This window comes from Camarhynchus parvulus, chromosome 6 (genome assembly GCF_901933205.1).
Source record: "Camarhynchus parvulus chromosome 6, STF_HiC, whole genome shotgun sequence".
Lineage (NCBI taxonomy): Eukaryota > Metazoa > Chordata > Aves > Passeriformes > Thraupidae > Camarhynchus > Camarhynchus parvulus.
This window is the reverse complement of record NC_044576.1, coordinates 25,103,205-25,117,292: the sequence shown is the minus strand read 5'-3', so window position 1 is coordinate 25,117,292 and position 14,088 is coordinate 25,103,205.

Here is a 14,088-nt window from a genome sequence, read left to right as displayed (position 1 = left end):
GTGTTTTGCTGTAGAAAATATACAATGTAGTGGTTTCTTTTATCTGTTGATGTAAAACAAACTCATTGACTTTGCATCCTACACTCAATACTGTGAATATTCAGGTAGAGCTCATCTTCATCTCTTGTGACTTCACACGACCTCTGTGGACTTTAGTGGATCCAGCAGTAGCATGATCTTCTCCTCTCCTTGGAACTAGGTTCCTTATGGCCTCAGATATTTGGTATATTTACGACTGTAAATATGCTGTTTCTACAGTACCTGGTAACAGTACAATACAACTGTTTCTATGTTCCAGACATTTAGTATATATTTAAAAGATAATGAGGCAAAACAATTGTGCAATGTGCTATCATGAAGTACCCCCCTTACTCTCATAGCCCACCCATCAGCTGGCTGTAAGCTTGATCAGTTCCTTAAGAATGATGAGTAGTGATAAAATGTGCCATATTCCTTTCTGCCAGATGCTCTGAAAAGCCTGTTAAAAGTCTATAAAACAAGCAAAATAAGTTCAGTTACGCTCTGCACTTTTTGAGCACTGCTGCTAGCACAAAAATTGATTGATTGTGCTTTGTGCTGGTGTAAATCTAGCCTGTTCACCTGCAAAACACTGCTCTCCTGTACTTTTTTTTTGTTACCCTCAGCAACATTCACACAAAAAGCAGGGAAAGCTTTTCCTGGTACAGGGATTTCTCTGTAAGTCTGGTACTTTCCTGCCTGTTTTCTCCTCTTGTGCTAATCCCATTAAAAGATTCCCTCCTTGCCTTAGCGGCGTGTCCCCCAGCTGCCAGCCATGTCCTGCTGCTCCTCTGCCGCTTTCCTGCACAAAGCTGGAACTTGTCACATCCCTCCTGGCCCAGGGGGTGCATGCACAGGGACAGGACTTTGATGGCTCCCTCGGAATTCAGCAGGAGCTCTCGCTGGCTGCATCAATGCACCACGCTCTGGGCAGTGATGTCAGGAAATACAAGGGAAAAGCTTGGAGCAGAGCAGCAGCCTAATCTGGGGAAATCAAAGTCTTGCCCTGCTGGTTGGTAGAAAACTGAAGCAGCTGTGGTTTTTTTGGGTTTTTTTTTTTTTTTGGCAGGAAGGAATGTAAAGAATGCATTTGTCTCAGCTATAATTGCTACAAGAAGTAAAGCTTGTAAGCGTGTTGAAAATTTTGAGGACAAACAATTTTTCAGGAAACATGTAATAGAGAAACATTAAACCCAAGAGTGGTTTGGGCTAATGTGGAGCTAATGGGAAACCAAAGGTGGATCCTGCCACAGGTGTGTAGACATTATGGAGACAACATTTTTGCAACACTGTTGAAAGATGAGTGAATATTCAAGATATCTGAAGGAAAAGTGAAAGAGAGATTATGGTACAGTTGGAGTTCTGGACACCAGCCACAATGAGAAAACCAAGATGAAGAACAACAGTCTAATTTCTGGTGATTGAGAGGAATGGAAGGATATTCCTGAGGGATAAGGAAAGGAGGAATCCAGTAGTCTAATAACAGGCAATTGAACAAAGTAGAGAGAGGAGAGGATTGAATTAAGGTAAGAAATGTAAGGCATTAGAAGAACACAAAAATAAATTTAAATTAGTCTCTGCAAGAGAGCTGGTGGGCGGTATTCAAGTTTAAGGTGTTGAGAGTGAAACAGTGCAGGCAAACAGCTGAGTCCCAGTAAGCAAAGCTGCAGGTTTGGTGACAGAAATGTGGTCCTGAAGAGCTTGGGGGGGCCTGAGTCGTCCTGGGGAAGCAAAGGAGAGAAGTGTACCAGGTGCAAGAGAATAAACTTTAAAATTTAAAAGGTAATAAACAGCCTTTGGAAAGGAGGAAGGGTAATAGAGATTACAAAGAGCCATGGAGATTTTGCAAGCAGACTGTGAGCATATGGTGAAGACATAAACAAGGTGCTGAGCAAGATTAACCAACGTGAGCAAGGATTGCTTCCAAGAGACATGTCACATTCCTTGGAGCACAAAACCCTGGAGGTGTTTTGCATGTCTGGGAAAATATCCTGTGTGTGCCTGGCTGTATAAACAGTAATTCAGCACAATCATAGAATTCTTTGGGTTAGGAGGGACCTTTAAAGGCCATCTGGTCCAACCCCCTTGCAATGAGCAGGGACTTCAGTTACATCAGGCTTCTCAGAGCCCTGTCCAGCCTGACCTTGAGTGTTTCCTGCTGTTTTCCCAGGCAATTGTCCCCAGTGTGGGCTGAAGGGCAGTTTTGCACTGCCCTGCTCTCTGTTGGCCTCTGTACTGCAGCATGCAGCTGCTAGAGGATGGTTTGGTGTCTCCACCTCAGTTACCACAGCCAAACCCATTTCTCTTGGTAGTCCTGCCCCTGCAGGCTGCTGGTTACAGTTGTTTTTCATTGCCTAATCCCAAAAGTTTTTGGTGGTGTCTGAGGAGGCTGAGGGTCAGCCTCAGGCAGAGAGCTGGCATAGGTTCTCTTAAATGCTGTGAATAAAAGTAACACAGATGCCTCTCAAACAAGTGAGAGGCAGTTGCCAACAATCAAAATGCCAGACAGGCACTGCTGACAACAATCTCAGTCACTCCCAGACCTCACAAAATGCCTGTGCACGCCTGTAACAGTGCTAGGGTTGCCCCCACTATCAAACAGTCCATGGAGAGTTGCTCTTTCCAGCAAGGGAGTGTTACAGCTCAGTTTCATTTCCCTTCTCTAGCCTGAGTGAGGCTGAAGGGTGGTGAAATGCTTCCCAAGGGGATCAGCAACTTTCTGAAGACAGGAGGTAAAATGCTGCATCTTCAGCACGTGTTTTAATAAACAATGGAAGGCCATTTCATCACTAAGGTATGGGAACCTTATTGGCTGCTTGAATGTATTTGGTTATTGGCAGAATTCAATCAGCCTTCCCTTTTTCTTCATCTGTCTCTGTCATTTCCACAAAAATGCAAAACCCACAAGACTGAAAATTATTTTGGCTGTAAAAATGTGCTTACATTTCTGTGCCCTCACTTTCATTAGTTTTCCCAAGAATTCAAAAAATTTCAAGTTACACGCAGCAGTCACTGGGGACATTTCAAGCTGTTAGTTAAGCAGAGGCTTGAGTTCTGTCAAAAGCAATCTATACGTTAAGCCTCTGGCATCATTTCTGCTCCAAATGAGAAATGCCCTTGAAGACCAAGGTTTGAGGTCAAAATTGCTGCTGCTTGTACCTGATCTCACTCCTCCAGTGGTTTTGTCCTATTGAGAAGCAGGGTATGAGAGAAGCCACGTGAATTTTTCAGGGCTCCCTTGTCTTTCAGTGTCACCCCTTGGTGGGTGGTGCCTCTGGGGGCTTTGCCAGGTGGTTGCTCCCAGCAGTCCCAGGTCAGTCTGCCAAGAACAGTTTTATGTGATAGCCTTGTCCCAAATACCCAGTGAGACTCAGTTATTTTTTAGCTAAGCAGTCCTTTTGTCAGAAAGTTTCTGTCTGCATCTGAAGTTGAGTTTAACATGTACTTAATAAAGAAATTACAGCAAGCATACTGATAATGGAAAGATAATAATAAACATGTTATTATAGTATACTGTACGTATACTATAGAGGTACAATTAAAAATTACAATAATAAATAGTGGTAGCATTCCCTGCTCCCCCTCAGACACTCCATTTACCACAGAGCTGCATTCTGCTCCCAAAAAATAGAGCTAGCTCTTAATCTCTCAACAATGGATACATGCTGACAGGTAAAAGAGGATTTTGGTTTTATCTAGATAGTGTGAGGTGTACAGGACAGAAAAGGAATCAGAGATTGATATCTGTACAAAGGCATCTTAAAAGGAAGAAAAGCAGGGCAATTATCCAGGATAAATATGTCACACACCCATGCCAAAGAAAGGGAATGTGAGCACACCATGAAAGACCCATCTAATCAGAACTTCAAACTCTCAGTTCTGGTGCAAAAATTACCTTGAATAAAAATCAAATGGATAAAGGAGTGGATCATTGATGCTTGTGATGAGAGACTGTTGTTGCAGAAAGCCTCCATCTAGATCAAAATGACATTATGATTTGTGCTGTCTTTCTGATGGTGTTCTCAGTAAATTTCAACTAAATACAGGAAAACAAACCCTTCCATCTGTCCCAGGCCATGAACTTGTCCCCATGGCTGTGAGGTTGGCAGAATTATTTTCAGTTCAAATTTCTGGGGGGACATGGGTTGGGCAATTTATTTATGTATTTTTGTGGTTAAGGAATTCTAAACAGGGAAGGATTTCTTTGCTTTTTGCAGGGAATTGGATATGGAGTTAATGCCTAATCACACTTAGCAATTTGATACTCCTCAGTAATCAGTCTCCTGCTAAATTATGGAGACCTAATCTATCAGTCATTTTAAATCACTTTACCTTCACATTAAAAGATAATATTAAAAAAATTAAATAGTTTTTACCTAATAGAAGACATTTCTCAGTGCCACAAGCAGATACTTATCAAATAAATTGCTAGACAATTATCACTTCTAGGTTTGTTTTTTTTCTATATGTAACCAACAACAAATTCTGGGCATGCTCTTATCTTATATGTCTGGTTTTTTCTGAGGCTGGATGATCAGACAGACCATGCTGCAAAGCTGGAGGTTGGATCTGAAACCTTTGGAGGAATGTTAGAACTGATATTCTGCTTCCAGCCTTAATCAACATCCTCAAAGATTCAGCAGATAGTACAAAACCAGGGTTTGTATCTGCATCTTTCAGGAGCCTGTCCCAGTTCTGGTCTCTATGCTGTGAGCATCCTTAAAAGATACATCAAACAGCACAACATGAGTTCAAAGAACTTTGCTTGTAACTGCAATGAATCTGAAATGTACTGATGAAAGATTTATTAATGTCATGCAAGGTAGAGTGTCCTCCTGTTAGCAGAGACCTTCTGAATGGCTGAGTGAACAGGTCATCAGAGAGAAATCAGCCGGGTAATTGGAGCAGCATTCTTGAGCCTAATTGCAGCAGAGGTTAAGTCTGTGTGTGAGCAGAGTGCTGGATTATGACAAGGACACAAATGAAGCAGTGGCAATGGAGGCCACATCTCCCTTTCTGCTGTTGCAGGGAACAGGGATGTGTGGCTCAGGCTGAGGCACTGGTACCTCCCTGGAATTTTCATCTGCTGTGACTCCATTGGACTCCAGCCAAGATGTGGGAACAAAACAATTTTCCCTGGGGAGATACAAACCTTGTATTTTGTGCTTTTGGAGGTGCTGGGACAGAAACAGTGAAAATTATTACTCAGAAAATGTACTGGGATACTTTTCTAGTGTGCAGAGACACCCAGCTGAACCTACAGGGTTCTGTAGGCCTTGATCATGCCATCCCTTGTGACATTAGAAGATATTTGGGGTTGAGAGGGTGGGGATACTCACTAAAAATGATGAAAGTCACATACAGAATAGTCCATTGCTTCTGGGGCACTCAGAAATATTATCCTGGGCTTTGACCCACCACTACAGAATTTCTACAGCCTCAACTACTCAAAAGGTGATTTTTGCATTGCTATAGTACATGGACATAATTTCATTTAGCAGTCTGAAATTAATTTCTACTCTTATTTCTAAGTCTGAGAAGCAAGCTAATTGTATTGCCTAGCATTCAGCAGGGTGAAATACTTTGAAGTTTCTAACAATACTTTCTTCTGGCTGAAAGTGTTCTGACCTTGCACCTCAGGTTTTGAAGCCTTTTCTTCTAAGGCTTTTGAAAAATGCAATTTTATTCCACACATTTTATTTAGAGTGGGTAACTCATGTACTGTAGCTGTACCACCTTTCCCAGGCATCATTTGTTTTCTACCTTTTATCCCAAAGGCATGAGTCATGTCCATGGCCCAGCATCTGACCCTGGTCCATCTGATCCTGCCTCCACTCTGATCCATTGTTACATTTTCAAGAGCATATCTTCTCACTGTCCCCCAGGTTCTCACTTTCTCCTGAGTTCTTCTGGGTTTCTCCTCCCATTTTGGAGGAACATTGTGGTCACCCATGGGTCTTATTGAGGAGCTGGTGGAAAAGTCATTTTGTTGGACTTCAAATTTTTTATCCAATCTCATCTGTCACAATGGCCAAAACACTTCATATTAGGCCATTGAGGGATTGATTTTACCATCTTTGGTAAAAGAGCAAGCTGACCTTGCACGTGTTTTCTTTGTCTTTACTACACCCAACTCTGACAGGCCAATATTGAGGCACTTCTGCCTGCTACTATCAGCCACTGAAAATGCTTCATTGATTTGTACAGCACGGGTTCTTGGTTCTGAATGTAAGCTTCAGCTGATAAAGGCTCTGGAATTAGAGTGCTATTAGGCTATAAATAAATGCTCATCACATGTTGACATTCATCCCTCTCTCTAAGTCAGATTGGCATGGTAACACAGCAGGTGTTCTTGTTTTGGATTCAAAGAAATCTAAAAACAAAAAAGTAAAAATTAAAAACTCATGTATAAGAAATTAACAACAAAACCAAAAAAACGCAGCAGTCAGGCATGAATTTTTCAGAGCACTGTTTGGTTAACCCCAGCTTTAAAAAAATCATCAGTTATTTTTTACATGATAGAAAAATTCTCTGTGATGAATATTTTTACCAAAGGAAGTTGCAGGCACTCACTATCCAAAGTCTCCCACCCTGTTGCTTAAGTAAATTCTGTTAAGGGTAAAAGAAATACAAAATTAATAGATTTTTTTTACACTAGACAGGAATAAGTAAATTCAACCTTCCACCCTGATGGCATGGAGAGTTAAATGGCTCAAAGATCCTTACCCAGACACTATGGCTTGGGATGGTCCCCACAAGTATGCATCAACCTTACTCCAGAATTATGTGTATTATAATTATTGTTGCCATCAAATCTCCTGGTATAAGGAATTTGCAAGGTCCTTGTTTAATTCTTGTTTAACACTTTGTCCTTGTGTTTTTCCAGTTTTGCACCTGGTACCTTGTAGCTCACCCAGCTCACCATGCAGACACTTGCATGTGCAGGGGTGCCTGGCCATGGATAAAACAAGGAAAGGATGAGATGGCTGGAGAGGGGCTGTGCAGGAAGGTGAAACATGATGGGCTGTGAGTGCACCTGTACCTGTTTACTCCAGTGGGGGAGAATGGGCCTGACAGCCATGTCCATCATCTGGAAAAACACTAATTAAGTTCAGCAATGCTATCTGTGTGTGGTGGGATAGAATGAAAGAAAATAAAGATAGCACAGAAGGTAGTCTCACACCTGAGGAATTGCAGCTGCACTAATCACCAAAGATTAGGAGCAGCCCTGCCCTTAACAGGCCACAGCTGTGTCCAATAAGAAGATGAGTGCTACAAAAGAGTGGGTTAGCTGGGTGAGGAGAGATGTGGAGTTTGTTGGCTGTGCTGTGAAGAAGGAGTCAGTGCTCTGAAGAGCTGCATGAGAGAAATCACCAAGAATGTATGGAGCTTTTGAAATAAGTTGACAACATCTTTGAACTTGGCTTACTGCTTAGACTGCCCCCAAATGGGATATTGCAACTACCGACAGCTCTCTCTAACCCATGTGAATTTAGATACAGCCACAGCAGCTGTAAATACCACACCATGCTTCTTGCTCTCAGGGACTGTTTTGTTCTCCTTTTCACTTCATTTGGATAAGCCAGTTTGTTTGCCTGGTGCAGCATGGCTGAATCTTGGTTGCTGAATTTCTCTGGCATGGCTGCATTACTTGCTTCTTTAGGAAGGTTTTCCCACAGCCCTAGGAATTCTGACTTAACAGGGCTGCCTCTCAAGTCAGTTAAACATTTTTCTATCCACTTGCTGGTGTCTTTTTTCATCAGTAATAGTGATATATCTAGAAAATACTGCATTGCACAGCCTCTAAACAAAGTCATATCTAGACATGATACTACTGAAATCAAAAGGAAGCTGGTGAAAAAAATCTAGAATGTCATAACTGATACAATAGACAGCGAGACTCTGTTTAGAGAATCTGAACAGTGCTCAAAACATAACATAAGAGTAATGTTGTTAAAATATAAAGATTCCATTCAATACAGAAAGAAAAACCCCCGTAAATCATCAGCGGTGGTTTTGTCTAATTTTTACATCTGGAAGAAAAGAACCCTGTTCATTTTCACCATTGAAGAAATACCCTCACTTCATGTAGTGCCTGATATTTCTTCCTCTCTTTTGTCCTTTTGTGTGTGTGTGAAAGATTTGTCAATAGCAATTTATTTATGGAGAGAAGTTGTTTCTCCCTTTCCATGTGGATGCTCTCCTGATGGTCTCCTGCACACTTTTCTCCAGACTCTCTTCATTGTGAGGCTGTGAGAGATCAGCCACAAACAGGGAGCACATTTAGCCCATTCTACCACACCTCATGGAGCAGGGCTTCACTAGCAGAGCAGACTTTTCCCAGTGGCACTCGGATGGTATCCAAAATATGGAGATTTATACAGCTGGTGAAACTCCCCGTGTTTCAGTCAATGTCTCAGAGTAAGAATACATCATCCAGAACATGCATGAAATATTAAGTTCTGAATTCTTGCAGATGTTAAAGACTTCAAAATATCTGCACACAGAAATTAATGCTGTAGATTAAGTTTTGCTCTGTGAGCAGGATTCAGGATATGATGGGGTGTTTTCTCAGATACTTCCCTCGCAGCTAAATATATACTGCAAAATTCTTCTTCCTGTCCTAAAACGTTGCTGCATCTGCTCAGAATAATTAAAACAGCTATAATGTCCCTTCTCTCAATATAGATGCATTTCATGAGTGGAAGACTAATGCTGCATATGCCCATTATTTTATATTTTTTGATAATGAGATTGATCAGTATTGATTATATGAGTGGCAACATGGAGATTCGTTGTGTTGCAGAAGTGTTGTGGAAAAACCCAAGTTTTCCTTTAAGTGAGAAACAAGGAGGTGATGGATGCCTCAGCGTGACCACAGTTAGATGAAATCATGGTAACAGTGTTTCAAAGATTTCAAAAGCAGAACTGTCAGTCAGCATTCAATATTCATTCCTGACCTATGTGAAAATGAAAAAAAACCCAACCCCAAATTACAATGTGAATCTTTATTGAGACTATGGAAGATAGCAGTGAGGAATAAAACTGGAAACAATGAGAACCAAGATACATCTGCAGCCAAAACCAGGTATTGGAGGATGACAGAAATCTTCCCAGGGTGGTGTTAGCTAATTACTGTCAGATTGTTCAGAGAACTGTGCTAAGCTGGCAGAGCTTTTCTGAAGCAAGACACCTTGACTTGGGAGAGATGAACTTACTGGTCTAACATAGTTAAAGGACTAATTGCACTGGGTTGCCCCTTATAAATGCAGTTTTCACCTTATATCAGACTGGAAAACAGTCTTGAATGGCCATAATTGGTAAAAAAACAAGTAAAGTGCAGGGAGGAGATGGCTTTTCTTCCTCTAACTTGTGACATGTTTTGTCTTGCTGGGATCTGATGTGCTATTAATAAAAGGTGCTTTTCTGTGCTTGTTTCTAGCTGAGAAATCCTCCAAGAAAAACAGCTAGAAGAAAATATCTACAAATGAAGGATCTATCAGATTCCCCCGGACAATTCTGTAGCTGCCCATGCAATTACACCAGAGGCGAATTTGTTTAGAGGAGTCTTGCAACTTGCTAACCCCAAAGTAAAACTCTTCAAGAATTATGGGTTCTTAGTGCAGCTGGTGAAATGATGGATGCAGAACAAAAACTGAGATATCCCCTCCATTATTTTTGATAAAAATGTCACATCAAGTTGCTACCAGGACCCATATTCCTTTTTCTTTTTCAGAAAATAGTATAATATCTATTATTCAGATTTTCTGTCTCATCCTGAGTGCTGTTTTATTATTGCACCCTTTGGAATAATAATAGGAAATGGACTAAATGGAAAATAGAGAAAGTGAAATCCCATAATAGCACTAACTAGCAATAACCTCTATAACCAGCCACCACAGGCACTGAAACCTTTTTAATTTCTAACTAGAAAAAGCAGCTTTGCCCTTGTGCATCAATGACATACTCATGCAGGGTGCCTGCAGTAGGGTACTTCATGTACTCCGGGAGAGAAGAATGAGAGGAGAATGGAAATTGAAAGTAGATGGAAAATCTGTTGACTGGTTTTGAAATATAGCTTCTCAACCATCTTCTTTTATTTAGGCAAAGCAACTTGTAAGTAGAATTCCCCTCACTGAGGTGTTATTGCTGCCAGCTAAAGCACTGCTCACTGCAGATGCACCTTCTGTGTTGCACTTCAAACCCTTTCAGCAAGGGCTGAACATTCTGTTGTCTTCTTTGTCTGAAAGATTTTCTGCCAAAAAAAGCATCCAAACAGCCCACCAAGGAGAAAAAGCCCCAACTTCAAAATATTCCAAGCTTTCCACTATTTAACTTTCTGCTGTATAGAAGGATATAGTCTGTCAGAAGGCACAAAGATGTTACAGAAAACAGGGGGACCACATTTTAAAAGAGTCCGTTCAATACAACAGGCAACATTAATTTTTTTGCCTTTAGAAGGTGCGAGGTGAAGGTGTTTGAAAGCTGGAGGCAGAAATATGCATGGTTCAAAAAAGCTCATTTATGTTGGCAGATATCTGTGTAATTTTAATGGATATCCTTACTAACTGTGCACAATTTTAAACTCCAAACTTTAGAGCTAATATTGAGAAAGGTAGAATTGACCATATGCCAAATAAATGATACGCAATTTGTCTAAAAAGTGATTGGAGGAAATTTTACCTGCAAATATATTCATGTATTCATTCTTTTAATGATGTGATTTAAATGATTTCTACATTATTATATTGTGTTATTATGCTCACGATAAATGTTTACATAATTTGGATATTTTCAATAATGGCAGGAGGACTAAAGTATCAATGAAATTTTCAATGTTGTTAGGTTGAAATACCCAAAAATAAGTTGGATATAGAAGAAAGTTTGGACCCAATTTGGTGTTCAGACATCCTAGGATACAGTTTATGGTTAAGTTAGTGGTAAAACCCACTGTCCTGTTAAATACTCTTTGCTATTTAGTCTTTTGTAATCAACAGGTACCACAGAAACATTTAAGGCTGGATTTTCTATAACATAGAATCCCAAAGTTTCAAGACTGTTTAATCTTCTGCACCAGATATGACTTCTTTATACTAAGGTTAAAAATAGAAAGGAATTTCCAAAACAGCTTTTATACATCATTGTGCCTCTATTTCTTAGTCAGCTCCTAAACTAATATTGCAGTAATTCCAGATTTAATGTACAATTTAAAGAACGAAGAGACTTGATGGCAATTACTTATCTTGTTACTGATCAATTAAGGTTCCCCAAAGCAATGGCTCTGTTCCCTGATGAGTCTAACATTGGACATGACAGAAATTCGTGTTCTCTTTGCATCAAGTCTGGATCTGGCTGTGTATCAGTTTCTGTCTCCTATCTTGTTTATATAAATGCAAGTATTTGCCTCTATAAATTTATACACATTTGAGAAAGGAAATATTTATTGTATAAGGTCTGTTATCCCAAACAATTCACCTTTGTTGAAATTTTCAGCTGATATTATTCCAATTTTTTGGACAGTGTCAGAGTTGTGTATTCTGGAGCTGCTGCTCTTGGAAAGGAGATGAAGCCTTCTTTCCCAGCCTAATGGATTGAACTGTCTCTCAACCTCTTATATGATGTATCATTGCTAGCACTGTGTCCAAGCACTAATAAAGAGAAGACTCAATAGTATTGGCATGATAAAGTGAAAACTATTAATAAGGAAAAGCAAGTCCATCATACTCATTAAATTTAAGTGTAAGGGAAAGACTACAGTGCATGTGTGAATGTGATGTGGCTGGGGAATTGTATTGCAAGGCCAATCAATTTCCTTGCAGAGTTTTTGTTGTTGCTGTTGTTAGTGAGTAATTAATATAAATAATGCTGACTGTTTTTAAATATTGAGGATCCCAGGGAAAAAAGTGTAGAAGGTGGCAAGCAGATGGATCATTTAATTTATTCCCCAATTACAGCTGACATGTTGGGTATAGAAATCTGTGAGTCATCTATTATTTTTTATGGTCCATTTTACAGCTGTGTTTATTGTTATAATAAATAAACACATTATCTCATTAGACTGGTATTGTAGAAACTTGCAATATAACAAAAATCCTCTTTTTAGCTTTCCCCCCCTGTATCAGGGTCTTACAGTCAAAGAGGAAGGATGTATTTGTACCTTATTAAGAACTAGGTAGATCTCACACAGCTTGTAAAAGTACAGAGACATCCTGTGAAAACAACTCTCTCAAGTCAAGGTAAATAAATCTGATTCTTTTTAGTGGAGGTAATGGGGAGAGTCCTGCTGTATCTTTTCCTTGTTTGACAGAGCAGAAAACACACCACTCGCCCTCGCTCTCCAGGCAGTAAATATACATTGCAGATAAATGTCAGATTGGCAATAAAGTTCATTGTATTTAAGTTTCAGACTATCCCATAAAATGGCAATTTGATGGGGAAAACCAACTGAGTCTTACAGTACTTAAAATTCCGAAGCTGTCTTTCTAAGGCTGGTGATGGGAAGGACTTGTGGCATTTAGCTGGGTCTAGCAGGGGCTGGGCACAGCCCCAGTGTGGGGCAGCTCTTGGGGCGGCAGAGCAGCAGGGACCTGCTCTCTTGTTCTTCCCTCTGGCAGAGACTTGGGAGTTTGGTAATTGCTTTGGGGGAAGGGAGGGCAGTGGAAGAAAATGGTTGCTGTCACTGTGCCCCAGCCTACTACAGAAACAGCACGTCTGACTCCCCAGGCCCAGTGACATGTGCCTGCCTCAATGCAAACCATCCCCAAATCTGCCATCCTGTGGCAGGAGAAATTATTCCTTGTTCAGCACTTGTGTTTTCAGGGGCCAGGATTCAGTTTCGTGCATCCTGCTGAGAGGATTTTGTGCACTGTTCAGGATTTGGAGTGACCTGAGGCTCACAAGTGTCTTCTCCCTGTGCATGACAGGAATCAGAGTATCCAAGCTGGAAAGTCATCAGAACAACTGTCAGAGCTCAAGCAAGCCACTGCTCTTGCTGTGTGGCTGTCCTCTCACACTCAAAATCTATGAACAAGTTGTCCCCAGGCAGGCTGGCATCTTCTACAGATGAGATCCTCAGTGTTTAGCCAGGGAGGTGGTGCGGCAAGCCTTCCAGCTGCTGCCAAAAACCCAGGATCAATAGTTCTGAGGGAGATGTCAACTGTCCTCAATCCAGTGCAACAGATCTAGCAACTTTATTAACTACTTCACTGACTTCAAGCTCTGAAAATGAGTAAACAGGTTAGCTCAAGCAACATTGGCATTTCAAATGGGCTGATCTTGCTTTCTATGTGGAGTAAGATAACATTTACTAGTGATAAAAATTATCCACTAACATAATTTCTCACTGTTTATGCCAATGTATTTGTCACTTTGCAGTATCTACTGCCTTCCTTAGAACAATTGCCAAAGGAAGTAATTCCTAACTTTCACTGTTTTAAAAGAGGATGACTAGGTCCCTGCTCTTCCCTCCAGAATAAAGCATTCAGATCTCCAGTCAATGATTATTTTCATTCTTTTGAGCCAGGTTAGGAAGTGTCTCTCTTTAACTAATTCAGTGCTCCTTCTTCTGTAGAACGATAGCTAGACCAAATGCTCTATGCAGCACATTTGAAAGAGTGGGGATCTTTTCTTCTGCATGAGAAGCAGTTGTTCCAGAACACGAAGTTTTTGTTTTACAAGCTCATGAAAGTTCAGTGCTACAAGTTTTAAAAGCAACTGTGCTCCCTGGTTACACAGCAGAGCAGATAAGGCTGAGCTCTGTCTCTTGTGGCTGTGGTGAAAATCCAGCCTTCAATTGAACAATTTTATGTGGGTGACCAAATCAAAAGCTGTATTATCAGCTGATATCCTGGGAATGTTCATCTGAGGACAGCAGTTTAGTCATCTGAAGAAAATGAGTGAGAGCACTGTTCTCCAAGGGCTGCGTTTGCTTAACTGAGGGCTGGGGGAAGATGGCTCTGAGCAGTCCTGACACAGGAGACATGACCCACCCAAGGCCACCAAGGAAGAGGAGCTCGGGGTCTGAGACCCACACCAGTGCTCCTGCTGTGCTGAGCCAGGATGCCAGTCTCC